General features: G+C 48.3%; 2 long non-coding RNA genes across 4 annotated transcripts in view; one reads left to right on the top strand and one right to left on the bottom strand.

Annotated features, from left to right (window-relative positions):
* Nucleotides 1-14,585, bottom strand: part of LOC123345660 — a 116,672-nt gene extending 102,087 nt beyond the window's left edge. The window contains exons 1-2 of one of the 3 annotated variants that reach the window (XR_006572833.1): nt 14,067-14,580; nt 10,702-10,914 (exon numbers count right to left, since the gene is read on the bottom strand). This is a non-coding gene — a long non-coding RNA (uncharacterized LOC123345660). Of the gene's footprint in view, nt 1-10,701; nt 10,915-14,066 lie in introns of all 3 variants that reach the window. The other 2 variants (XR_006572832.1, XR_006572831.1) reach the window with 2 other exon arrangements.
* Nucleotides 14,450-25,348, top strand: LOC123345659. Its single transcript, XR_006572830.1, has 3 exons — nt 14,450-14,728; nt 23,713-23,837; nt 24,590-25,348. It is a non-coding gene; the product is annotated as an uncharacterized LOC123345659 (long non-coding RNA).
* Nucleotides 25,349-26,278: the final 930 nt, after the last annotated feature.

Raw genomic sequence — 26,278 nt, forward strand, 5'->3', positions numbered from 1 at the left:
GGTTGGCTGCCAACAATTGCTACCATTAGGGTCCCTGGGCCAGAACCCAGAGTAGAGGGCGGGCCCGGGTTCCCCCCAACCCACCACTACAGGAACAGCTCCTGGAAGGGGAAGTCAGGTCCCTGTCAGGACAGGAGGCTGAACAGAGACTGTGGGAGTTCTCTCACCAACCTCCTTGCAGCCTATTATGAAAAGGGCTCAGTAGACTGTAACTGCTGCAAAACGTCCTGTTATTCTATAAGGTGCCACCGGATTCTTTGCTGCTTCTACAGAACCAGACTAACACGGCTACCCCTCTGATACTCTGGCCCTAGAGAGAGAAGGGCTACGTGGAGGGTCACAGTGAGCCACTGAGGCTGGCATAAACTGCCTAGAAGCGCAGGACCCACGGGAGCAAGGTCAGAGCTCTGCCCACAGTACTCAAAACCCCAGAATGGCTGCATACTGTTTTTGTTGCAAACTCTTCCAGTCTAATGTTCCAGCCACACTTAGGCCTGGTCTACACTAGGACTTTAATTCGAATTTAGCAGCGTTAATTCGAACTGACCGCTCAACCGTCCACACCAGGAAGCCATTTAATTCGAACTAGAGGGCTCTTTAGTTCGAATTTGGTACTCCACCCCGACAGGTGGAGTAACGCTAAATTCGACATGGCTAGCTCGAATTAGGCTAGGTGTGGATGCAAATCGAACTTAGTAGCTCCGGGAGCTATCCCACAGTGCACCACTCTGTTGACGCTCTGGACAGCAGTCCGAGCTTGGATTCTCTGACCAGCCACACAGGAAATGACCCGGAAAAATTTGAATTCATTTTCCTGTCTTGGCACTTTGAATCTGACGTCCTGGCTGGACATCGGGGCGAGCTCCGCAGCACCTGCAACGATGCAGAGCTCTCCAGCAGAGGAGTTCATGTTATCTGTGAATAGAAAGAGGGACCCAGCATAGACTGACTGGGAACTCTTCGATCTGATCGGTGTGTGGGGCGAGGAGTCTGTGCTTTCGGAGCTGCGCTCCAAAACAGGGAATGCGAAGACCTACGAGAAGGTCTCCAAAGCCATGAGAGACAGAGGATACAGGCGGGATGCAACGCAGCGCCGCGTGAAAATCAAGGACCCCAGACAAGGCTACCAAAAAATCAAAGCGGCAAACGGACGCTACGGAGCCTGCCACCACTGCCCCACCAGTGACCGTTGACTCTGACGATGGGACAGTGTCGACGGCCAGTTCCTCGGTGATGTTCGCGGATGGGGAAGATGAGGAAGGGTTTGTGGAGGACGAGGCAGGCGAGAGCGCTTACAACGCTGGTTTCCCCGACAGCCAGGATCTCTTCATCACCGTCACAGAGATCCCCCAACAACCCTCCCCGGCCATTAACCCGGACCCTGAATCAGGGGAAGGAGCAGTCGGTAAGTGCTTTAACCATGTTAACTTTTATTCTTAATATAACAGGAATCTTAACTGTGTGAAAAGGAGGTCTCTCTAGATATGGGGATAGAACAGAAATCATCCTTGGAGATCTCCACGAAGCTCTCCTTGCGTTAATCGAAAAGCATCAGCAGGAGGTTCCTGGGGAGAGCTGCCTTATTGGGTGCTCCGTGGTAGCACAGTTTTCCGCGCAAGGCTTTCATGAGGTACTCAGGGAGCACTGCCTCCCCAAGCACGGCTGCATCGGGCCCTGGTTCGTGCTGGCTTTCACGCAGCATGCGCTCTCTATCTCCTTCAGTGACCCTCCTCAGGGTGATCTCGCTCGGAGACTCCTGCATCTAATTAGGGTAATTACTGTAATTTTACACCTGGTCCAAAGTATTTTTAAAAAATCTTCGGACAGACGGCATAGCACAGACTCAGCACGCAGCTGCGTGACGAGCGTAACGGAAAGCCAAAGAATATAATGGACGCTCATGGAGGGAGGGGGGAATGAGGACGCAAGGTATCCCACAGTTCCTGCTGTCTCCGAAAAGTATCTGCATTCTTGGATGAGCTCCAAATGCTTCTACGGTCAAACACAGTGTCTGCGGTGGGTCAGGGCATAGTTCGGCAATTTGCGCACACACCCCACCCACCACCAGAAGTGAAAACAATCCTCTGTTGACTCTTTTACATGTCACCCTATCTTTACTGAATGCTGCAGATAGACGCGATGGTGCAGCACTCAACACCAACATCCTTGCTCCCCCCACGCTATGGATGGCTGATGGTACAAAAAGATGGGTATTCGTCCTCATCATCAGCCTATTGGCACATGGGGCAGTGCAAAAGGGTTGGTAACCATGCCGACTAGCATCAGTAAGGTCGATCAAGGGCGCCTGTCCCTAATTTTTGATGGCAGATGGTGCAATATGGCTGGTAACCGTCCTCATCATTGCAACAGGGGGCTGAGCTCCATCAGCCCCCACCCTTCATTGTAAATAAAAGATTCAATTGCCCCTGGACTAGCAGAGGGATGATGGGCTCCTTCATCCACACTCCTTAATGTCCTGCCTGGACTATCATTGCAGCTGGAGGCTTCCTTCCACTCATTTCTCACAAACAAGTCACTGTGTCTTATTCCTGCATTCTTTATTACTTCATCACAGAAGTGGTGGGACAATGGTATGGTAGCCCAGGAAGGCTGGGGTAAGAACGGAATGAACAGGTGTTGTTGTTGCAGGAGCACCCCCTGTGAATAGCATACAGCTCATAATTTATGCAGGATCGGACACAGAGCAGCTGTGCTCTCTGGTTCTATGATACAGTGGTTCTCTAGTACACTTGCCCATAATCTAGGCAGGACTGATTCTATTTTTAGATACCAAAAAGGAGGGATTGACTCAGGGAGTCATTCCCAATTTTTGCTTTTGCGCCCCTGGCTGCTCGGCCAGGGGCACTTATGACAGCAGCAAATACTGCAGTGCAAAAGGACAGGTAACCATGCCTATCTTATTACCATCTTATTACCAATTTATGGTATGGTAGATGGTACAATATGGCTGGTAACCATCTCTGCTGTCATGCAAAAGCAAAAGCATGCTGCTGTGTAGCGCTGCTGGCCCGCCTCTGTCAGCGGCATCTAGTACACATACGGTGACATACACAAAAGGCAAAACAGTGTCCATGGTTGCCACGCTATGGCGTATGCCAGGGCAATTCTGGGAAAACGGGCTTGAAATGATTGTCTGCCGTTGCTTTCCCGGAGGAAGGAATGACTGGCGACATTTACCCAGAATCCACCGCGAAAATGATTTGTGCCCCAGCAGGCACAGGGGTCTCAACCCAGAATTCACAGAGACAGCCTAGACTCAGTTAATTGTTCGCAAAAATGTATCTTTGCAAGGAATTCACTCCGTTTCCCATCTCACAGCTTCCATTGTCTCCAGACCTGCCACAGCATCCCCCTCGCAGAGGCTGGCAAAGATTAGGCGGCGAAAGAAAAAGACAAGGGACAAGATGTTCGAGGAACGTATGGGCTGCTACCTAGCAGAGGCGGACCAGCAGAGCCAGTGGAGGGAGACCGTCTCTCTGTGCCAGCGCTCACACAGCGAACGGGAGGAGAGGTGGCGTGAGGAAGACAAGCAGGCGACTGAAACGCTGCTTGGACTAGTGAGGGAGCAAACGGACACGCTCAGGCGCCTTGTGGATGTTCTGCAGGACCGCAGGAGGACAGAGACACCCTGCAGTGTATCTGCAACCGCACTCCCCTGCCACAAAGTCCCATACCCCCCTCACCGAAAATAATCAGGAGGAGGGGCGGCCGGGGACGTGAATACTGTCACTGCACCACAGCACAGTGCTCAAGTACCCAAAAGCTCTCATACCCTACATTTGCCGAAGTCCTTCACTTCCAGACTCACAGTAGTCCCAATCCCAGTCCCATCCCCTAACTGTCTACTTAATTAATAGAAATGCTTTGCTGTTAATTATTGTTTCCATTATGTTTTTTCAAAGAAGACTGTGTTTGAATGGGGGGCGTGGGGAAGGGGGTGGTTAATTGCATAGGACAGTCACCTTTCCCAGGGTACAGACACGGGGGCAGGATCAGCAGCGGGTCACACACACGGTGCAGTCAGTAGGCACCCTGGTCGGTTTTTGGAGGTGGTTTCCAGGATCTGTGTGGGCGGGGGAGATGTGACTTTGCAGCGGGGGAGGGCGGTTACAGATCTTATACAGCGGTCCTTGTCCTGGACCGCTGAGTCACGCAGCTGAGGAATCTGTATCCGTCCTCCTCCACCACAAGGTCACATATCCCCCCGCACACAGAATCCCAAAAAGGAGGGATGGCAGGCTCTGTTGAAAGAAGCATTCCGGCACTGCAGACCGCTCTAGGAGCAGGAGCCTGTCATTCCTTGAGTTTAGAGGCGGTCTTTACATCACCGCACACCCTACCCAGCACAGTCTGTGTCCCAGTTTCAACCCTTTAACACAAAGCCATTAATAAAGAAACCTTTGTTAAGTAACAATGGGACATGTGTTTTATTTTTACACGTGTGTTGGAAGTGGGGGAAACGGGGTGAACGGGGTATGTAACCGCAGAGGAGAGTCAACAGTAACTGGGTAAAGAAACAGGGGCAGGTTCAGCTTCTCTGTAAAGAAACTGAACAGTCACAGGTCACGCTGCTCGCTGGTATTTGAAGAGTTCCTTGTCGCTGTCCCAGGCGCCTGCATAGGGCTTCATGAGCCAGGGCATTAGCGGGTAGGCTGGGTCCCCAAGGATGACTATAGGCATCTGCACATCCCCAACAGTTATTTTGTGGTCCGGGAAGAAACTACCTTCCTGCAGGCGTCTAAACAGACCACAGTTCCTGAAAACACAGGTATCATGAACCTTGCCTGGCCACCCGACGTTGATGTTGGTAAAACGTCCCCTATGGTCCCCCAGTGCTTGCAGCACCATTGAAAAGTAGCCCAATTTCTCAGCAGCTGACTGTGGAAGAGGTGGACGATAAAGTGCGAGGAGGTGAAAACGGCGATGATCGCAGCGGGCTCCATGCTTGCAGTGCTGTGGCGTCCGCGCTGTCACTGACCAGAAAAGTGCACGAACAGATTGCCCGCAGGCGCTTTCAGGGAGGGAGGGCGTGATTGACGGTTCAATGATGACAGTTACCCAAAACCACCCTCGACACATTTTTCCCCCCCAGCAGGCATTGGGGGCTCTACCCAGCATTCCAATGGGCAGTGGGGAGTGCGGGAACTGTGGGATAGCTTCCCACAGTGCACCGCTTCCAAAGTCGACGCTGGCTCCGCTACTGTGGACTCACACAGTCGAATTAGTGTATTTAGTGTGGATACACAAATTCGACTTCATAAGGTCGATTCCACAAATTCGAGTTAAGTAGATTCGAAATAGTCTTGTAGTGTAGACATACCCTTAGACACTCCAGTTTCCCAGGATCACCACCAGTGCCACTCGTTATGGGGACAAATGATTATGAAAACCAATACCCCAGTAAAAGAAAAGAAAAGGTTCTCCCGATCCCAAAGGACCAAGCCCCAGACCCAGATCAATATACAAATCAGATCTTACCCACAAATCATGCTGTTACCAATCCTTTAGCATCTAAAATCTAAAGGTTTATTCATAAAAGAAAATATAGATGAGAGCTAGAATTGGTTAAATGGAATCAATTACATACAGTAATGGCAACATTCTTGGTTCAGGCTTGTAGCAGTGATGGAATAAACTGCAGGTTCAAATCAAGTCCTGGAGTACATCCACAGCTGGGATGGGTCATTCAGTCCTTTGTTCAGAGCTTCAGTTTGTACAAAGTCCCTCCAGGGGTATGAAGCAGGAGGGAAGACAAGATGGAGGAGTTTCCAGGGCTTTTAATACTCTCTGCCCTAGGTGGACCTCTTTGTTCTTACTGTGGAAAATTCCAGCAGCAAGATGGAGTCTGGAGTCACATGGGCAAGTCACAGGTCCATGCATGACTCCATTTGCAGGCTGAAGCCATTGTTTACATCAGGGGTCGGCAACCTTTCAGAAGTGGTGTGCTGAGTCTTCATTTATTCACTCTAATTTAAGGTTTCCTGTGCCAGAAATACATTTTAATGTTTTTAGAAGGTCTCTTTCTATAAGTCTATAATATATAACTCAACTATTTTGGCATGTAAAGTAAATAAGGTTTTAAAAATGTTTAAAGAAGCTTCATTTAAAATTAAATAAAAATGCAGAGGCCCCCACCCAGACCAGTGGCCAGGACCCGGGCAGTGTGAGTGCCACTGAAAATCAGCTCACATGCCGCCTTTGGCACACGTGCCATAGGTTGCCTACCCCTGGTTTATGTGCTAGTTTGAACCTTTTCAGGAAAGCTCAGATGTGGATTGGCGTCGTCCAAGGTTCACTGTCTCTTAAGTGTTTCTTGATTGGGCATTTACTGAGAATAGTCCCTTCTCAAGAGTTAGCTGACCAAATGTTTTACTAAGGCTTTGGCTACACTGGAGAGTTGCAGCGCTGGTGGTGGCATTACAGTGCTGCAACTCACTCACCGTCCACACTTGCAAGGCACACACAGCGCTGTATCTCCCTGGCAACAGCGCTGGTTGTACTCCACCTCAACTAGAGGAATAAAGACTATAGCGCTGCTCATGCAGCGCTGCTCCGCCAGTGTGGCCACCAAAAGCACTGTTGTTGGCCTCCAGAGGTATTTGGAGGTATCCCAGAATGCCTGTTCAGCCACTCTGCCATCAGTTCGAACTCTACTGCCCTGGCCTCAGGAATTTTAAAAATCCCCTTCCTGTTTGCTCAGCCGGGTGTGGAGTGCAATCAGTGAGTCTTTCCAGGTGACCATGGCTCCACGCGCCAAACGAGCCCCAGCATGGAGCAATGGCGAGTTGCTGGACCTCATCAGTGTTTGGGGGGAGGAAGCTGTGCAGTCCCAGCTGCGCTCCAGCCGTAGGAATTACGATACCTATGGGCAGATATCAAGGGCCATGCTGGAAAGGGGCCATGACTGGGACGCACTGGAGAGCAGGGTTAAAGTGAAGGAGCTGCGGAGTGCCTACTGCAAAGCCCGCGAGGGAAACCGCTGCTCCGGCGCTGCCCCCACGACCTGCCGTTTTTACAAAGAGCTGGACGCGATACTTGGGGGTGACCCCACCTCTACTCCAACGACCACGATGGACACTTCAGAGCGGGGGGAGGAGGAGGAGGAAAGCAAGAGTGAGGGTACTGGGGTGGCGGGGAGACACCCTGGAGTCCCTGGAGGCATGCAGCCAGGAGCTCTTCTCAAGCCAGGAGGAAGGTAGCCAGTCGCAGCAGCCGGTACTTGGTGGAGGACAAACACAAACAAACAGAGGAGCGGGTTCCTGGTAAGCGGCTTTTATTTTCAGGATGGAAATTTTTCGGGAGAGGAGGGAGGGTTAGGGCTGCATGCATGCCTAGATGCGGAACAGCGCATTCATGTGGTCTATCACGTCACGGTAATCAACCTCAGTAATCTCTTCAAAAGTTTCAGCCAGTAGCCCTGCTCTCTGGCTGTGCAAATTCAGCCTCCAGGCATTGAACCTCAGAGGTCCATGCCTGACTGAATCTTTCACCCCTCCCTTCACAAATATTATGGAGGGTACAGCACGCGGATATAACCGCAGGGATGCTGCTTTCCCCCAAGTCCAGCTTCCCATACAGAGATTGCCAGCACCCCTTTAAATGGCCAAAAGCACACTCCACAGTCATTTGGCACCAGCTAAGCCTGCAGTTGAACCCTTCCTTGCTGCTGTCAAGGCTCCCCGTGTATGGTTTCATGAGCCACAGCATTAATGGGTAAGCGGGGTCTCCAAGGATCACAATGGGCATTTCGACGTCCCCTGATGTGATCTTCCGGTCTGGGAAAAAAGTCCCGGCCTGCAGCTTCCTGAACAGGCCACTGTTCCGAAAGACGCGTGCATCATGCACCTTTCCAGGCCAGCCTGTATTAATGTTAATGAAACGCCCACAGTGATCCACAAGCACCTGGAAAACCATGGAGAAATACCCCTTCCAATTAATGTACTCGGATGCTAGATGGGGTGGTGCCAGAATAGGAATATAGGTCCCATCTATCGCCCCTCCACAGTTAGGCAAACCCATTTGTGCAAAGCCATCCACAATGTCCTGCACATTTCCCAGAGTCACGGTTCTTCTTAGCAGGATGTGATTAATAGCCCTGCAAACTTGCATCAACACAATTCCAATGGTCGACTTTCCCACTCCAAACTGGTTCCCGACCGATCGGTAGCTGTCTGGAGTTGTCAGCTTCCAGATTGCAATAACCACCTGCTTCTCCACCGGCAGGGCAGCTCTCGATCTCGTGTCCTTGCACCGCAGGGTCGGGGCGAGCTCCTCACACAGTCCCATGAAAGTGGCTTCTCACATCCGAAAGTTCTGCAGCCACTGCTCGTCATCCCAGACTTGCATGACGATGTGATCCCACCACTCAGTGCTTGTTTCCTGAGCACAAAAGTGGCGTTCCATGGTGCTGAGCATGTCTGTGAATGCCACAAGCAATTTCGTGTCGTATGCGTCACGCGACTCGCTATCATCGTCGGACTCCTCATCACTTTGGACCTTAAGGAATAGCTCAACTGCCAAACGTGATGTGCTGGTGAGAGACTCGTCAGCATATTGCTCAGCAGTTTGGGCTCCATTTCCCACAGAAATCGCACTGCACAGAAACTGTTGAAATATGCAAGATGGCGCCAAACGTGGACAGAAAAACAGGGATTGTTGGGATGTGAAGCGATGCATCACGGGGCATTGGGACAAGAAGCAGAATGACCCGCACCCTCCTACCCCTTCCCACAACCCACGGCGCCAGAATGGAAGAGGTGCTCTGTGGGATAGCTGCCCATAATGCACCACTCCCAACACCGCTGCAAATGCGACCACACTGCAGCGCTGGTAGCTGTCAGTGTGGCCAGACTGCAGCACTTTCCCTACACAGCTGTACAAAGACAGCTTTAACTCCCAGTGCTGTACAGCTGCAAGTGTAGCCAAACCCTGAGGCTTCTTAGAATCAAAACACCTTGATATACAAGTACGTAGCCAATATTTATAACTTCAACTACAAAAATTCACACACACAGATAGCCAGCAAATCATAACCTATGATTATGCTTTCCATAGACACCTTACACAATAACCTTTGTATAATATTTGCTGCAAATATGTAACAGTGGTTGCAACAATGATCTATATGGTCACAGGTTATGTCAGTAACATCACAAGGGGATTGTGGCAGGGCAGGTGTAAATCCCTTGAATGCTCTGTTAAAATGCTGGCTAATGTCTGGCAGGGAAGCCAGGTGTGGGGGGCCCAGGCTGTCAGCAGAAAGCCCAGCTGCTGGCCCGGACAAGGGCTGGCTCACTGCTATGAGTTGAGTTAAGTAGCGACAGCTGGGCTGAGGAGGGCTCTAAAAGCCCTGAGGAAAGCTCAGGCAGGAGGCTGGCCTGGGAGGGTTACATCTCTGTCACCTCACCAAAAGAAAGGAGCCTTATGGGCCAGGAGACCCTGGGAGGGTCTGACTGGGGATAGCTGTTGGGGGGGAAGGGGAGATAACACTGTTGGGCTGTAAATAAAGACACAAGGGTGAAGCACCGAAGGTGATGTGGGGACTCTATTTTAACCAGTCAACACAGGGCCCAGGCATGAGAGAGTGGAAACTTGTGTAGACCCTGTGACACTGGGGGCTTGTCCAGGATCCTCCTAGCCTTCGTTAATAGTGGCTGCCAGCATGGAGGAGACCCTAAAGTGGCTGGTGACCACGGTGCAAGAAATGCAACAGTCCCAACAGACAGAACAGCAGGCACTGATGATATGGCAGGCAGGCCAAAAGCAGATACTCCAGGAGGTTATCAGGGAACAGTCAGTGACCCAACAGATCTTCCAAAAGGTGGTGAGTCTGGCACTGGGGGACAGGACCAGGATGCCGGGGTGGGGCTCTGCAAGATGGGCCCCACAGGTGACCCAGATGCATCCCTGGGGACTTTCAAATAGGTGGCTACTGTGGCTGGCTGGGAGTGGGTGACCTGGGCCCTGCAGCTACGTGAAGCAATGAAGAAAGCCGACGGAGGGCCCAGGCATGAGACTGGAAACCTGTGCAGACCATGTGATAGGGATATTCAATTAGATTAAAGAGTTGGGAAAGGAACTATTTTTTCCATATAATTACACTGTGGAACTCAGTGCCACAGGAAATTGATAAAAAGAATTTAGGAAACAAAGGGATTGAGCATTTATATGGTTAACATGAAATATCCAGAGTTGCCATAATTAATAAGCAAAAGGTTGGCAGGAACTTTGGAAGAGCCTCCTCCATCCCAGGGAGTGTAAATCCAGGGAACCCCTGCTAGAATTCAATCTTAGCAAATCCTCTTCCCTAACATTCAGAGACACATCTGGGGGCATGATAAATTCACTGGCACAACACAAATGAATGTGCTGTGGCCACAGGGAGCTACACCTGCTCCTGGCCATGCTCGGAGGCAGGGCTCTGCATGTGTTAGGAGTGCAAACACCTCAGCTCACACACTGGAAGGACAAACAACCAAAAGGAAAGAGCAGTGAAACCATACGTGCAACTGCCACACAAGAGAGCATGTGCAGCACGAGCTGAGTCCATTGGAGCAATCCAACCTCTGCTGCATGGGGCAAGGGGGTGGGGAATGGGGGGGGGGGGAAAGACAGCTACACACACCCCTGAAAGGCATCTCCTCCCTCCAGCTTGTTCCTAGGCAGGGAAGCTCCAGTTACCTGGTTTTCCTCTGCGCTTCAAGTCTTTGGCATTGTTAACAGGCTGTTTAGGGGGATCTGCTTCCACTTCCTCTACCATCTCTCCTTTCAGGGAGGCAGCGGTGGGTTGCTGATCAACTCGGAGCCAGCTGCAAGAAATGGCTCTAAGCAGCCATGGCAGAGTCAGTTCCAGTCAGTGCAGTGTCCCTGGCTTTGGCTCCTCTCCCAGGTGATCTAGAATGTGAAATGTCAGTCAGGACAGCATAAGGGTCAGTGGGTTTCTTTGTGGTGTCCCATCCGCCATTCATCAGAACAAAAGCCCAGAGTAACAAAAGCCCAGAATAGTGCAGTAACCAACCCACTCCTGCGTCATCAGGCCCCTCGTTGAAGAGTCCCCATTTCCTCTCACTCCTCAATTGGGAGTTGGGCAGGAGAGGGACACATGGACGCTGGGTGGGGGGTGCAGGCACAGATGTGGTCACACCTTTTGTGTCTGAAGTGCAGGGGCACACAATGCAGAGCCGTGCGTAGTGCCTCCCTGTGCACTGGCAACTCTGGGAAGTTGGAGGGGGTGAGTTTGAGATGCAGCTTTGGGAGGGGCACAGACACAGCACCTGGGAAGGGCTCTCAGGGACACTGCCCCCACCCCCCTCGTTGGATAAAAATCGGTGGTTTAAATTTTGATGTTTTTATTTAAATAAATATGGTTTTAGAAGAAATCAATTTAAAATTAAACTTGAAATAACAGTATGTTAAGGCCTAAATTTACTATAATCCATTAAAATAATTTAAATTAAAAGGAATAATAACCAGCAGAACATGTTTGCTGGTGAAGTCTTGAAGAAAGTCAGGCCACTGAAGTGGTGCCAGTCACTGGTTAAGCACCGGTGACAGTTTGTTAAAGCAGCTTTGGACAGCAGTAGCCTCTTGTGCAGGTACAGAGAGACCATTCTCTTCATTTCAGTTTATTCAAAGTTAAGAAACCGATCGGGAGTTGAAAAAGCAGCAAAGCTTGTTTTGCTCTTCCAATCCATGGATGAAAACTAGGTGTGAGAAGGTGAGCTTTAGAGCCGTGGTTCTCAACCTGCAGGCCAATCAGCACACGGCTGCGGCCCATGTGACATCCTCAGGGCCATACAGGAAGTATTGGATGTGACCCACACTGGTACATAGGCTGAGAACCACTGCTCGAAAGTAACGAACACAGAGTGGAAGCCACAAAGGACGCAGGCATTGCACCACAGCTCCTAGCTTGTAGGCGGCTAGAAAAATCCAAGAAACACCATTGTGATCCACAAAGCTGATTTAGGCACACAGGCTCCTATCAAATGAATGGGGAGCCAACATGTTAGGTGGGGAGCCACTTAAGCCAACCAATGGGAGATGCTGACCAGTGGGGTGTGTCCTAATCTCTGCCCCTCTCTCAGCGATAGGCACCTAAATCCGGACCACAGGGAGGCTATTGACTACAAAAGCCAGAGAAAGAGGAGATGCCACATTATAACTTCTAGTCCAGTGGTTAGGTCACCACATGGGACGTCCAGATGAGTCACACGAGGCAGCAGTGTGTATCCTCAAAGGCTAAAACAGACACCTAGAGAACTTTTAGTCTCATAAAGTTAAGTGCCAAGTGAGTTTAGGGGCCTATCGGGTTCGTCAGAAGTTCTGTGGATTGCAGCGAAGCCAAAACTGGGATTTAGGCATCTAAGTACTTTTGCTGATCCCACCCGTGGTGACCAAAAACAATCAGTTCAATTCACTAACTACGGGTAATTGTTACCTTTTTATTTATATCATAGTAGCTATGATCCCTGCTCATGGCCAGGATACATGACTTTAAGTAATCAGTTTTAAATGCAAAACATGTTTTGATAACCCTTTCCCCCCTAATGTATCCAGCATATTTAAGGTATTTTTATTTAATAAAATTAAATGCTGAATTTAAGTTTAATTGAAATCTGAGTTCCATCCAAATAAAGCTTGACCAAAACCAAAAAAAAAATCACAAAAATTAAAAAGTTGAAAATCTGAATATTTGTACATGTAGCTATATTATTTAAGCAATTAATGTGTCTAGATATAGTGTATCCTCCTGGTTAAGAAAAATACCAAATTTACTGTAAAAGCTTTATTTAGATGTAGATCTACAGGTTTTAATAGTTATCAGTTTATGAGAATTAGCCCCCCCTTTAGGAAAAGTAACTAAAAAGTAAAAATGGCAAATTAGATGAAAACTGCCAGTTTAAGTGGAGGTACCTGCTTGCTGCTTTAAATCATGATTAACAGTGGACACCATCAAACTAGGCTTGAATAAAGACAGAATGGATGGGCCATTACACAAAGTAAAACTATTTCCCCATGCTCATTTCCCCCCCCCCCCACCACCACCCCCACAGTTCCTTACCAGTTGCTGGAAATGGGCCATTTTTATTACTACTATAAACTGTTCTTTTTCTCTCCTGCTGATAATAGCTCCCCCTGGCTCAAATAAATTTGTTGGTCTCTAAGGTGCCACAAGTACTCCTATTCTCCTTATAGTGTGTATGGTAACACCCATTGTTTCATGTTCTCTGTATATCTCTCTTCCTACTGTATTTTCCACTCCATGCATCCAATGAAGTGAGCTGTAGCCCACGAAAGCTTATGCTCAAATAAATATATTAGTCTCTAAGGTGCAACAAGTTCTCCTGTTCTTTAAACACAAGAGGGGATGAGAACTGTAGAAAGCAGAACGTGCGGAGCCCTGTCATTTCCCACCCAGCTCAGCAGGGACTGGGGTGGGGGGGGGGGTGTCTCGCCTTCACTCCCGCCAGGCCACAGCGACAGGGCAGGGCTAGCAAAGAACCAAGGCACCACCTACTGCAGTGGCTCTTACACTTTTGTACTGGTGACCCCCCTTCACACAGCAAACCTCAGAGCATGAGCCCCCTGATCAATTCAAAACACTTGTATATATTTAACCCCATTCTAAATGCTGGAGGCAAAGCCAGCTTTGCGGTGGGGGCTGACAGCTCATGACCCCCCCCCCCCCATGTAATAACCTCACGACCCCTTGAGGGGTCCCAACCCACAGTTTGAGAGCCCCTGACCTACTGGCTTGGCTGGGAAATCAACACGAGCCACACTGTGCATGCTCCGTTTCTACATAGCTCGCTGTGCCCCCCCATCATCCCAAAAGATCAAACCTGCCCCCCCCCCATTCGCCTCCCAAAAACAAACCCCCCCAGCCTGGTTACAGCCCCCACAAAATATCCACCTGCCCCAGCCTGGTCCCCCGCCCCCAAACAAATACATTCCCGCCCCTCCCACCCAGCCCGGAATGAGAAGAAGCTCAGATCCCACGTCCCGTCCCGTCCCGGTCCGGTCCCGGTCCCGGCCCCTCTCACCTGGCCTGGGGCTATGGAGCGTCTGTTCACAACCACACCTAGAAACAATGTGTCAGTCAGGAGCCGGGAGCGGGTTATATTCAAGACTGGAGCCCCTCCCCCCCTCCCCTTGAGCCAGAACTGCGTCACTGCCCTGCTTCCTGTCTCAGCTCCTGCAGCCTTCTCGGTCCGCAGCTCCCTGGTAGGGCAGGAGCGGCGAAGGGGGCGGAAATAAACCTGCTAGCCAGTGGAAACAGCAAGGGGGCGGGGAACCAACTTGCCGGGCGGAGCAGCAAAGGGGGGGGAGGAACAAACCTGCCAGCTAGCGGAAGTAGCAAAGGAAGGGCGGGGGGAGGGGGAACTAGCTGCAAAACGGGAGGGTTGCACAATGTGTTGTCACACCGGCCCTGGACACTGAAGATTAGGCTGGGGCCGCTGCCCAGAGCTTCCCCACCCCTCGAAGTTGGAATCAGTCACAGGGCGCTTGCAGCGGTGTGCACGTGTCAACTTGTCTGTTCTGTGCTGCGATTGGCTCCTTCCCGATTCTGCCTCGTGACGCCACCCGGAGACGCTAGCAGCCCAGCCCCTATATAAACCCAGCGAACGTTCCCTGCAGTGCCTCAGTCTCGCTTTGTGGCTGTTCCTCCGTGAGGGTCTCGGCTATTTTCTGCTCTCCCTTCTCGGTGAGTGTCAGTGTCCCGCGGGCCGGGGCAAGGTTGGGGGTGAGGCTCTGAGGGGGAGAGTCCCAGAGACAGCCGGGGGGCTGGCAGAGCCCCATCCTGGGGTGTAGGGGAACTGGGGGGGAGGGAGAAGAGACCCGCATCGGGGGTGACGCGGTGTGCGGGGGAGGGAGGCAGGGGGCTCGCAGACTGGGTCGCAGAGTTCCCACGGGCTCTGCACCGCCCTTCCCGTTTCTAAGAGTCCAAAAATGGCGGCGGGGGAGGGGGAGGGGGGGGGAAGGTTGAAGTGTGAAACTGCGGCGCTAGAGCAGAGGGCGCGCCCAGCTCTCGGGGCCCCGGCTGCTGAGCTCCGCCCGGACCGGCTAGTGACGCCCTGCGGGACCAGACCCCGCAACGCCTGTGTGCGAACGGGAGACCTGGGGCAGCGTTAGCTGAGCGCCAGCGCCTTCGGCTCGGCTCTCCGTGTGCCGGGCGGGCGCTGCAGCGCCCCCTGGCGGGCCAGGGCTGGTCCGCACTCAGGTGCTGCCGCAGCGGCTGGGGAGGAGCCCGCTTCCCAGCACGGAACCCTGCAGCCCTTTCGCAACCAATCGCCGTCTTCTCTGCGCGCCCTGCTGCTGTAAACTCCCCCTTCCCCTCCCGACCCCCCCCCCCCGCCCCCGGAGAAAAAGCACCAGGCAGGAGGAGATCAGGGCTTGGCTTCAAACCATGTTCTCGGTGGGGTGGGGGTGGTTTGTTTAAAGCTGAGTCTGTTAAATAATGGAGTGAGCCTATGTACAAATAGCCCTGGGCTTTAATGCTGAGTTGGGGGGAGGGGGTCTCCTCCCCCCCCCCCCAAAAAAACCACACCCTAGTGTGAGCGTAGATTTGGAAAAGTTTGATTTGCACCGGTATATGGCGGGTTCGCTGTACCCAGCAAACTGATTTCCAGCCACGATCATTGACAATGAGGAACAGTAAGAAAAATGCAGCCTGGGCACTTACTGGTGTTTGATTTAAGGCTGTTGCCTTTATACATCTTGATATTGTGTTTACAATTCATGTTTTAATGGTTTAAATTTTTTTTAATCTTTTGACTCTCAATGTCTACTGGCATTAAATAATTGACTGTTCCCCCCCCTCCAATTTCCCATAACTGAACATTTAAATGGATGCTTAAAATGCGTAATTTCATGCAACTGTGAAGATTTAAATGGATTAAAAATATAAAAGCTTAAAACTAAACATCCATATTGTCTGTCAAAACTATAAAAATTGTAAATCGAGTTCTGCCAAGAGGGGTTCTTTGCCCTTTGGTTTTTGGGCCTCCAGGAGGAAATGGGTCTTATTCTCAAGCTTTTCTCTGTATCCACAGGGACTAGAAACTTTATGCTTAAATAAATTTGTTAGTCTTTAAGGTGCCACAAGTACTCCTGTTTTTATTTTTTAAATTGAAGTGAAATTTTCCAGGACGCTATAGCTGCTGAGTCTCTCTGTGTTTTGTGGTTTCTGTGCTGCCCCCTGGCGACTTAAAAAAAATCCACAGCACAGAACTGGCAGCCGTTTCACAAATAGCCATCACTTTAGCTGCACTTCCATCATAGGGTTGCCAAGCCTCCAGGATTGTCCTGGAGTCTCCAGGAATTAAAAATGAATCTTTAATTAAAGATTGTCACGTGATGAACCCTCCAGGAATACATCCAACCAAAATTGGCAACCCTAGTCCACCAGCAGACACTCGCCTACCCTCTTGGCCTCTGCCAGAGAAGCAGGACCATGGACAAAGGCATCAGAGCTAGTAACTTAAACCACAGGCAGTTCTCTTCAGTTAACACAGTGGGCGGGCAAAGTATTTAGCCTGGCATGAAATCCATAGAGCCTGTGTGCTAGGTGTGACATCAGTTGCCAGTGTATTAGTCAAGAGGGTGGGCATGGCTCGTTAAATAGAAAGGCCTGAGTTGAGATTTTCAAAAACAACCTAGGAGATTTAGATACAAAATTATCTGTATTGTAGCAGTGCCTAGATGACCCAACCGAGATAACAGCCATGTTGTGCACTCATCTTGCATTAATTTTAATGGAAGTTGTGTCCAGATCGAAAAAACTGTAAAGAAGCCGGAGGAAAAATATGGACTGAGGTTAGGTGTGGGGGTTTTTTTAGTGGGAAGGACATCTAGAGCTGTACCTGTTTCTCTGTCTTTGTTATGGCAAAGACATCCCTACTGAACCCTCTTTTCCCCACAGCACTGCACCTTTTTGGGGGAGGGACTCACCCCATTCCCAAGGGAAATTACATTGTGAAGTATGAGGGGAAGATAAGCAGGAAGGAGCATTCATCTAGCCCTCTTCACCTGAGGAAGGGGAGAGGCAAAGTACCAACCAGGGTCTGGAGAAGAAATTAAAAACCATGACCTCTACTAAAGTAATTGCTGGGTTGTATGGTGCTGTGGCAGACTTTAGCCACCTGAAGTGAAACAGTAAGGGTTTTCAGGAGTAAGAGCTCTGGGGTCCATGCCCTGGTCTGGAAGAGGAGTGATTCCTAATGGTTGGAGTACATTTTATACATGGTTTTGAGAGGAAGTGTTGTACAGTGGTTAAAGCAGAGCATTGAGTCAGGGTGCCAATTCCTAGTCCCAACTGCTTCTGTTACCACAGCTGGCTGTTGGTTGTTGCTTCTACCTTCATTTCACTCTCAGCATGTTCACCCTACTCCAGTGCAGAGCAGGAATAATCTGTTAGTGGTTGCAAAGTCCTTGGAACTCCTAAAATGAAGTTACATGGAACAAGATCATTCTGTTCTGAGCCTTGGCTACACTTGCACTTCAAAGCGCTGTGTAGTCAAAGCGCCAGCGCTGGGGGAGAGCTCTCCCAGCGCTGTCGTTACTCCACCTCCCTGTGGGGAATAATGTACAGCGCTGGGAGCCGTGCTTGCATCCGAAGAAGTGGGTATTCACCCACGAAAGCTCATGCTGCAAAACGTCTGTTAGTCTATAAGGTGCCACAGGATTCTTTGCTGCTTCTACAGAACCAGACTAACACGGCTACCCCTCTGATACTTGCTCCCAGCGCTGGGGCTTTGACCACACTGGCGCTTTACAGTGCCGCAATTTGCAGCACTGGAGAGGGTGTGTTTTCACACCCTGCTGCAGTGCTGCAAATTTGCAAGTGTAGCCAAGGTCCTTGATTAACAAGCAGAGGAATATAATGTTGTTCAATGCTGACACCTCGTGGAGACTCAACATTGCAGCAACTACTCAGAAAATAGAACATTTTGTTAGGAACTGACAGTGAACTGTGATCCTAGCAGCTGCCTTGTTTGCATGGTCAGTGGCTACAGTGAGGAAAAGACAAGTGGCATGGTGTTTCTGTATAGTTTAATTGATCTCTTTAATCTGTATTTATGTGACTTTTTATATTTTTGCACATTGGTCTATGGCTAAGTCACTATGAATAAACTTGACCTAAATTGCAGCAGAATGCTGAGGGCAGGGCAATAGAAATACCCACACATTACTAGCTCTGTTACTCAAGTTTTTCTTGCTGGTATGGTATTAATCTAGAGAGGAAATAAGGAGTAAACCTTCAATGTGATCAGTGGGCTGTGCTGGCCCCGCTATAGGCCCTGTGAGTGGAGCCAGGGTTGCAGAAACCTTGCAGAGCTCCACAAGTGGTCCAGGCAAGCACCTATTGCCAGTGTAACTGTTGGCTCAGTATTGCCGAAGAGCTCATCCTACAGACTAATCCAAGGGAGTTAGGAAGAAAGGAGTAAAACTGCATCCAAGGAGCACAGAATCGGGCGGCAGCAACAGGAACCAGAGCTACATAATTCTGCAGTTTACGGTTTATTTGGTCGCTATACTGTATAAAGAGAAAAATCTGTCTCTAACAATTCCTCCCTCCCCCAATTAAATCAATACTTAATGCATGTAGCATTTTCCCCATAATCCCTAGGAAATACCCTGTGATTTACCACAGAATTAGGCCTCTCCTCTCCCCCACCCTGTTGACAGTAGCACTTCTTGTGAGACTTGAAAACATGGAACCTCCTACCTTTATGGTCTACTTCTCTGAATGGATAGCAAAGGCATTAAACCATCCTAGATTGTAAGGCCGCAAGTGCTGCCTGATCAGATTTAATGATATGAGATGTCAGTCAGTTAATTTGGAATGTATTTTGTGTATGGTGCTACATTAAGGAATACATACAAGTGTGATCACTGGGGAAGTGAGAGCAGTGTGATCCACTTCGGACTTAACTTCCTAGTACTCTTTTCTTGTACAGGGCTTGGGACAAATTTATTTTCCGTGATTAATTTAGCTGGGAGTTCTATTTTTAGATGGTCAAAATAAGACCCAATATCATTCCCCTTTATAAATCCATGGTGCACCCATGGAATACTGGGTCCAGTTCTGGTCACAGGAAAAGGTTCAGAGAAGGGAAACAGATGATCATGGGTATGGAACAGCTTTCATAGGAAGAGAGAACATTCTTATTACAGCCTTTCATCTTAGAAAAGAGATTGGAGGGGCGGGGAGATGACCACTAGTGGGCTAGTGTGTGGTGTAATGCTGACACCCAGTGGGGACTTGCTGTGGTGCAGCAAAGTGGTACAACAGCAGTGGTGATCTGGATACTTGTGGCTGCATTGCAGTATTTGAGTGCACCTGAAAGAAAGCAAGGTAGGGAGGATGCTGCACGACTCCTGCCTGTTTAGTGTAACTCTCTTGTGCAGACCATGTCCATAGGAGGGTGAGAAGGCAGTTTCACAAGGGCTGCTGTGGCACCCTGGTGTGTTTGTGTTTAAACAGCCCAGTAACGTGTTAGAGCCTCCAAGAAGGTGGAATATTTTGTAGATCAGATGTGCAGCTTGATAGGTGTCGATACAGCTGGGAATCAGTGGGTAGCTGGAGAAAACAGGCACAAGGCAAGGGAGGTGCAAGATGTAAGCAATTCCTATTAGGTCCAGTAAATCATAGTCACTTAGCATCTTTCTTACTTTTGTGCAGAGACACCGTAGTATGTTACTCTTAACATTTTGTCCCGCAGAAGCTTCTCTTGTGGCTGAAAGGACCTACCAGCTGATGTCTCTGGCGCATCTGTTTAAAGTTGAGGCCATTGATCCAAACGGGCTGTCACCACAGAAGCTACTGTAATGTTCTGAGAATCCACAGTTCTCAAGTCAGTCATGCTCCTGGCAGGGGACCTCTGCTGTGACGTTTTTAGTCACAGGTACTTTGGTACCAGAAGTTAAAAGTGTGGTGCTGTTCCTTAGAATGACAGCCTCTTGGGGCAGGGGCCGCTTTTCGTTCTGTTTGTACAGTGCACTTCTCAACCCGGTCCTAGTTCTTGACTAGGGCTCCTAGGGACTACTCCAAAGTTAATGATAATTAATAAAGAAGAATCTCTGGTAATCTGCATCTCTTCTGTCTTAAGTTCTTTTCCCTGGCCTGTGAAGTTATTGTTGATGTTACCAAGTCAGCCTTTCAGGTGACTTGCTTGGGAATTCCCAGCATTTATTTAGGACCCTTGGTATCCTCACTGTGACCTAGAATCATAGGACTGGAAGGGACCTTGAGAGGTCATAAAGGCCAGTCCCCTGCACTCATGGCAGGACCAGCACCATCTAGACCGTTCCTGACAGGTGTTTGTCTAACCTGCTCTTAAATCTCCAATGATGGAGATTCCACAACCTCCCTAGGCAACTTATTCCAGTGCCTAACCACCCTGACTTTTTTTTTTTCTTCCTAATGTCCAACTTAAACTTCCCTTGCTGCAATTTAAGCCCATTGCTTCTTGGCCTAGTTTCAGAGATTAAGATCAATTTTTCTTCCTTTTCTTTGTATTTGAAAGCGGTTATGTCCCCTCTGTCTTCTCTTTTCCAGGCTAAACAAACCCAGTTCTTTCAATCTTCCCTCATTGTTTTTAGGTCTTTCATCATTTTTGTTGATCTTTCTTTCTCCAATTTGTCCACATGTGTCCAGTTCTGGGTGCCACATTTCAGGAAACAATACTCCAGTTGAGGAGGCCTAATCAGCATGGAGTAGAGTGGAAGAATTACTTGTGTCTTGCTTGCAACACTCCTGCTAATATATCCCAGAATGTTTGCTTTTTTCTTTTTGTTTTCCCAACAGTATCACACTGACTCCTATTTAGCTTGTGGTCCACTATGACCCCTAGATCCCTTTCCACAGTACTCCTTCCTAGGCAGTCATTTTCCAGTTTGTATGTGTGCAACTGATTGTACCTTCCTAAATGGAGTACTTTGCATTTGTCCTTATTGAATTTAATCCATAGACTCAGACTTTAAGGTCAGAAGGGACCATTATGATCATCTAATCAGACCTCTTACACAACGCAGGCCACAGAATCTCACCCATCCACTCCTGTAACAAACCCCTAATCTCTGTCTGAGTTACTGAAGTCCTCAAATTGTGGTTTGAAGACCTCAAGCTGCAGAGAATCCTCCAGCAAGTGACCCGTGCCCCATGCTGCAGAGGAAGGCGAAAAATCTCCAGGGCCTTTGCCTATCTCGGACCATTTCTCCAGTTTGTCCAGATCATTTTGAATTTTCATCCTATCCTCCAAAGCACTTGCAATTCCTCCCAGCTTGGTATAATTCTCAAACTTTATATGTGTACTCTATGCCATTATCTAAATCATTGATGAAGATATTGAAAAGAATCAGACCCAGAACTGATCCCTGTGGAACACTACTCGTTATGCCCTTTCAGCCTGAATGTGGATCATTGATAACTACACTCTGGGAATGTTTATCCAACCAGTTATGCACTTTGCTGCAGTCTTCCTTCAGGCAGACTTCCCATAGTGGGCTGAATATGGCCTGCAAAGTTCTCCCAAGCAACCAATCCAAAGGAGAACCAAGTCCAGGAGCCAGATGTGGGGGATCTTTTCTGGAAACCAAGGAGAAGTCTTAGAATCATAGAATTCAAGATCAGAAGGGACCATTATGATCATCTAGTCTGACCTCCTGCAAGATGCAGGCCACATAAGCCGATCCCCCCACTCCTTAAGCAAGCGACCCCTGCCCCATGCTTCGGAGGAAGGCGAAAAACCTCCAGGGCCACTGCCAATCTACCCTGGAGGAAAATTCCTTCCCGACCCCAAATATGGCGGTCAGCTGAACCCCGAGCATGCGGGCAAGACTCTCCAGCCATACCCTCTGGAAAAAGGCTAACAATATCTTATCATTGACCCATTCTACTAATTACCAGTGTGGCACTTAATTGACCTATTGACTAAACCTGTTATCCTATCATACCATCTCCTCCATAAACTTATCTAGCTTAATCTTAAAGTCATGGAGGTCCTTCGTCCCTACTGTTTCCCTCGGTAGGCTGTTCCAGAATTGCACTCCTCTGACGGTTAGAAACCTTCGTCTAATTTCAAGCCTAAATTTCCTGACTGACAATTTATATCCGTTTGTCCTTGTGTCCACATTAGCACTGAGCTCAAATAATTCCTCTCCTTCCCTGGTATTTATCCCTCTGATATATTTAAAGAGTGCAATCATATCTCCTCTTATCCTTCTTTTGGTTAAGGAAAACAAACCGAGCTCCTCAAGTCTCCTTTCATACGACAGGCCTTCCATTCCTCGGATCATTCTAGTGGCCCTTCTTTGTACCCGTTCCAGTTTGAATTCATCCTTCTTAAACATGGGAGACCAAAACTGCACACAATACTCCAAATGAGGTCTCACCAACGCCTTATATAACGGGACTAGCACCTCCTTATCCCTACTAGAAATACCTCGCCTAATGCATCCCAAGACCGCATTAGCTTTTTTAACGGCCACATCACATTGCCTACTCATAGTCATCCTACGATCAACCAGGACTCCTAGGTCCTTCTCCTCCTCTGTTACTTCCAACTGGTGCGTCCCCAACTTATAACTAAAGTTCTTATTAGTCATCCCTAAATGCATAACCTTACACTTCCCACTATTGAATTTCATCCTGTTACTAATACTCCAGTTTACCAGGTCATCCAAATCTCCCTGAAGGATATCCCGATCCTTTTCCGAATTTGCAATACCTCCCAACTTGGTGTCATCCGCAAACTTTATCAGCCCACTCCTACTCTTGGTTCCCAGGTCAGCGATAAATAGATTGAATAAAATCGGACCCAAAACCGAACCTTGAGGAACCCCACTGGTAACCCCCCTCCAACCCGACATTTCCCCCTTCAATACGACCCTCTGGAGTCTCCCCTTTAACCAGCTCCTTATCCACCTCTGGATTTTCATTTCGATCCCCATCTTTTCCAGTTTAACCAGTAATTCCTCATACGGTACCGTATCAAACGCCTTACTGAAGTCAAGATATATTAAATCCACCGCATTTCCCATATCTAAAAAATCTGTTACTTTCTCAAAGAAGGAGATCAGGTTGGTTTGGCACAATCTACCTTTCGTAAATCCATGCTGTAATCTGTCCCAGTTGCCCTCGGCCTCATGCTCTGTAACCACTCTCTCCTTTAATATTTTTTCCATGATTTTGCATACTACAGATGTTAAACTAACAGGCCTGTAGTTACCCGGGTCACTTTTTTTCCCCTTCTTGAATATTGGAACTACATTAGCTAATCTCCAGTCAAACGGTACAATCCCCGAGTTTAGAGATTTATTAAAAATCATCACTAATGGGCTTGCAATTTCACTCGCCAATTCCCTTAATATTCTAGGATGAAGATTATCCGGGCCCCCCGATTTACTTCCGTTTAGCTGTTCAAGTTTGGCTTCTACCTCAGATACCGTAATGTCTACCCCCATATCTTCATTCCCATCAGTCCTTCTATCACTATTCCTTAGCCCTTCATTAGCCTCATTAAAGACCGAGGCGAAATATTCGTTCAGATATTGTGCCATTCCAAGATTATCCCTAATCTCCACTCCGTTTAAAGTTTTAAGCGGTCCCACTTCTTCCTTCTTGGTTTTCTTCCTATTTATATGGCTAAAAAACCTTTTGCTATTGGTTTTAATCCCCTTCGCTAGGTCCATCTCCACCCATCTTCTCAGAGACTGAAGTGACAGAAGGAGAGGTGTGGAAGCAAACAGATCATCTGACTAACAAGGCACCAGGCCTAGATGATCTATACAAGAGTTCTGGAAGAGCTCAGGTATGAGATAGTAGATAAAGGAGAACCAGCTGACATGACTTATTTAGATTGCCAAAATGCCTTTTGACAAGGTCCCTCACAAGCGGCTGCTAAAGAAGCTAAGTGGTCACAGGGTGAGGGGCAAAGTTTTGTCATGGATCAAAAACTGGCCTGGAAAAGGAGAGTTAAATGATAAACTTCCATCACGGCAAAAAGGTCATGGGTGGCGATATCAAGGTTCCATACTGGGTCCTGTGTTGTCCAGTATAGTTATTGATCTGGGAAGGAGGTGAGGAGTAAGGTAGCAACATTTGCAGATGACAGTTATTTTGGTTAGTCAGAACCAGAGGACTGTGAGGCACTTCAGAGATTGAACAAGCTGGGTGAATGGGCAACACAATGACAGATAAAATTCAGTGTTTCTAGATGCAAAGTAACATATTGGAGGCAAACCATAAAACTATTCCCACCTTAGAGTCAAAATTGTGTCTGCTTAGGGAAAGGACCTGTGTTCAAACTACAGCATAGCAGATTTAAATTAAATCTCAAGGAAAATCTTCCTAACTGTAAGAACAGTAGGTCAGTGGAACAGATATCCAGGGAGGTAATAGAACCTCCTTCACTGGAGGGTGTCAGAAGGAGGCTGGGTAGCCATCTGACTTGGATGATTTAGACACAACAAATTCTGCATCTTGGTGGGGGTGGGAGGAGGAGGGTAGACTAGATGACCTTTGTGGTCCCTTCTAACACTATGGTTCTATGATTATGGACAGCTGAATGGAGACCTCTGCTCAGTGAGTGGCTGCGGTCAGAAAAACAAAAAAGATGTTGGGAAGCATAAGGAATGGGATGGAGAAGAAACTGAAAATGTTACATAAATCCATGGTACAGCCTCACATGGAGTGTGAAAGTCTGGTCACCATCTCCAAAACCTATGAAGAAAGACATGCCCTAAACTAACAATGCCCATCTTTTCAGTCTATCTTACCGGTGCTACATACTAACAACCGAGCAATGTTGGTCTCAGTTTGAAGTGGAGACCAGGCCCTAGAGGAGACAGTTCAAGTAGGAGTTGCTAAAAGCGTTTCACAAATGTGGCCACTGGCGACCACCATGGGCTTTGCATGTGGTTACAGCCTCCTGAGTGGTGATTGCCAGGGGAGAGGGGAGGGGCTGCAAAACTATGATTTTACAAAATACGATTTATTTTCACAAAAATAGACGTACTAGCTATCAAGTCTCTTTTAAAAAATAAAGCAATCAAAACAAGATGACAAAAAACATGCAAAGCACATTATTTGTTTCTGTTCTGTTTAGTCCAGTAAAGAATAGCGACAACTGTACATAATTTTTATTACCGAGTCTGCAATAAAAATGTACATAGACATACCCAAATCATAATTTATGAGCATATTTATTTTTTCCTAATGTTAATTAAGTGTTTTAGGAAATATTGCCAGATTGGCCAACAGCAAGAGTTGGTGGCGGCACTCTGAGGCCACCAAAAAGTTTCATGTGAGATCCTACTCGAGAAGGTGTTTTCCCTGACATAACAATGCAGAGACATTCGATGAATTTAAAAAGGCAGCAAATTCCAAACTGATGAAAGGAAATATGTTTTCATGTAAGGTGTGGTCAGACTGGAACACTTGGCCACAGGAAGCCATTAAAACCAACTTAATGAAATTGCAAAAAGGGATTGGATTTTTGTATGGATACCAAGAATATCAGACTTGCTGTCATTAATGACAGCAGTTTTGTCTTTGTGTGGGTTGTTCTGTTTTTTTGTTTTGGGGCAGGGATATTAAACCTTGTGCTTGAAGGCTCAATCTGATTTCTAACTAGTAGAGTGCAGGATGAAACCTAAGTGGGGGGGCAGATCATCCCACATCTGTTGAAGAGGTCTGAAAAAAAACTAGATAAGTTAATGGAGGACGGGTCCATCAATGGCTACTAGCCAGGATGGGCAGGGATGGTGTCCCTGGCCTCTGTTTGCCAGAAGCTGGGAATGGGTGACGGGATGGATCTGTTCATTCCCTCTGGGGCACCTGTCATTGGCCAGTGTCGGAAGACAGGATACTGGGCTAGATGGACCTTTGGTCTGACCCAGTCTGGCCGCTCTTACATTCTTATGACCCTTTCCTCTGTAGTACCTGATCCTGGAGAGTGTAAGAGGCAGGAGATTGGACAGAGGGCAATTGGATCAGGCCCAATCTGGCAATCCCTATGTTCCTTGCAGTGCTTCAGGCCCCAGTGCACTTTGAGTGACACTTCCTTAAAGATGCAAAGGAAAAATATAATTAATGCCTATTACCCTGCTATAACTCTAAATTTAATTGAGTCCTGTATCCATTATTTTGCCCGGGAGTGATGTCAGGCTGACAGGCCAGTAACTACCTGGGTGGTTCTGTTTATGCCACTCCACCACAATATAAATAAAAAGCTGTACTTAAGGCATGTAA

Source organism: Mauremys mutica, chromosome 12 (assembly GCF_020497125.1).
Source record: "Mauremys mutica isolate MM-2020 ecotype Southern chromosome 12, ASM2049712v1, whole genome shotgun sequence".
Taxonomy (NCBI): domain Eukaryota; kingdom Metazoa; phylum Chordata; order Testudines; family Geoemydidae; genus Mauremys; species Mauremys mutica.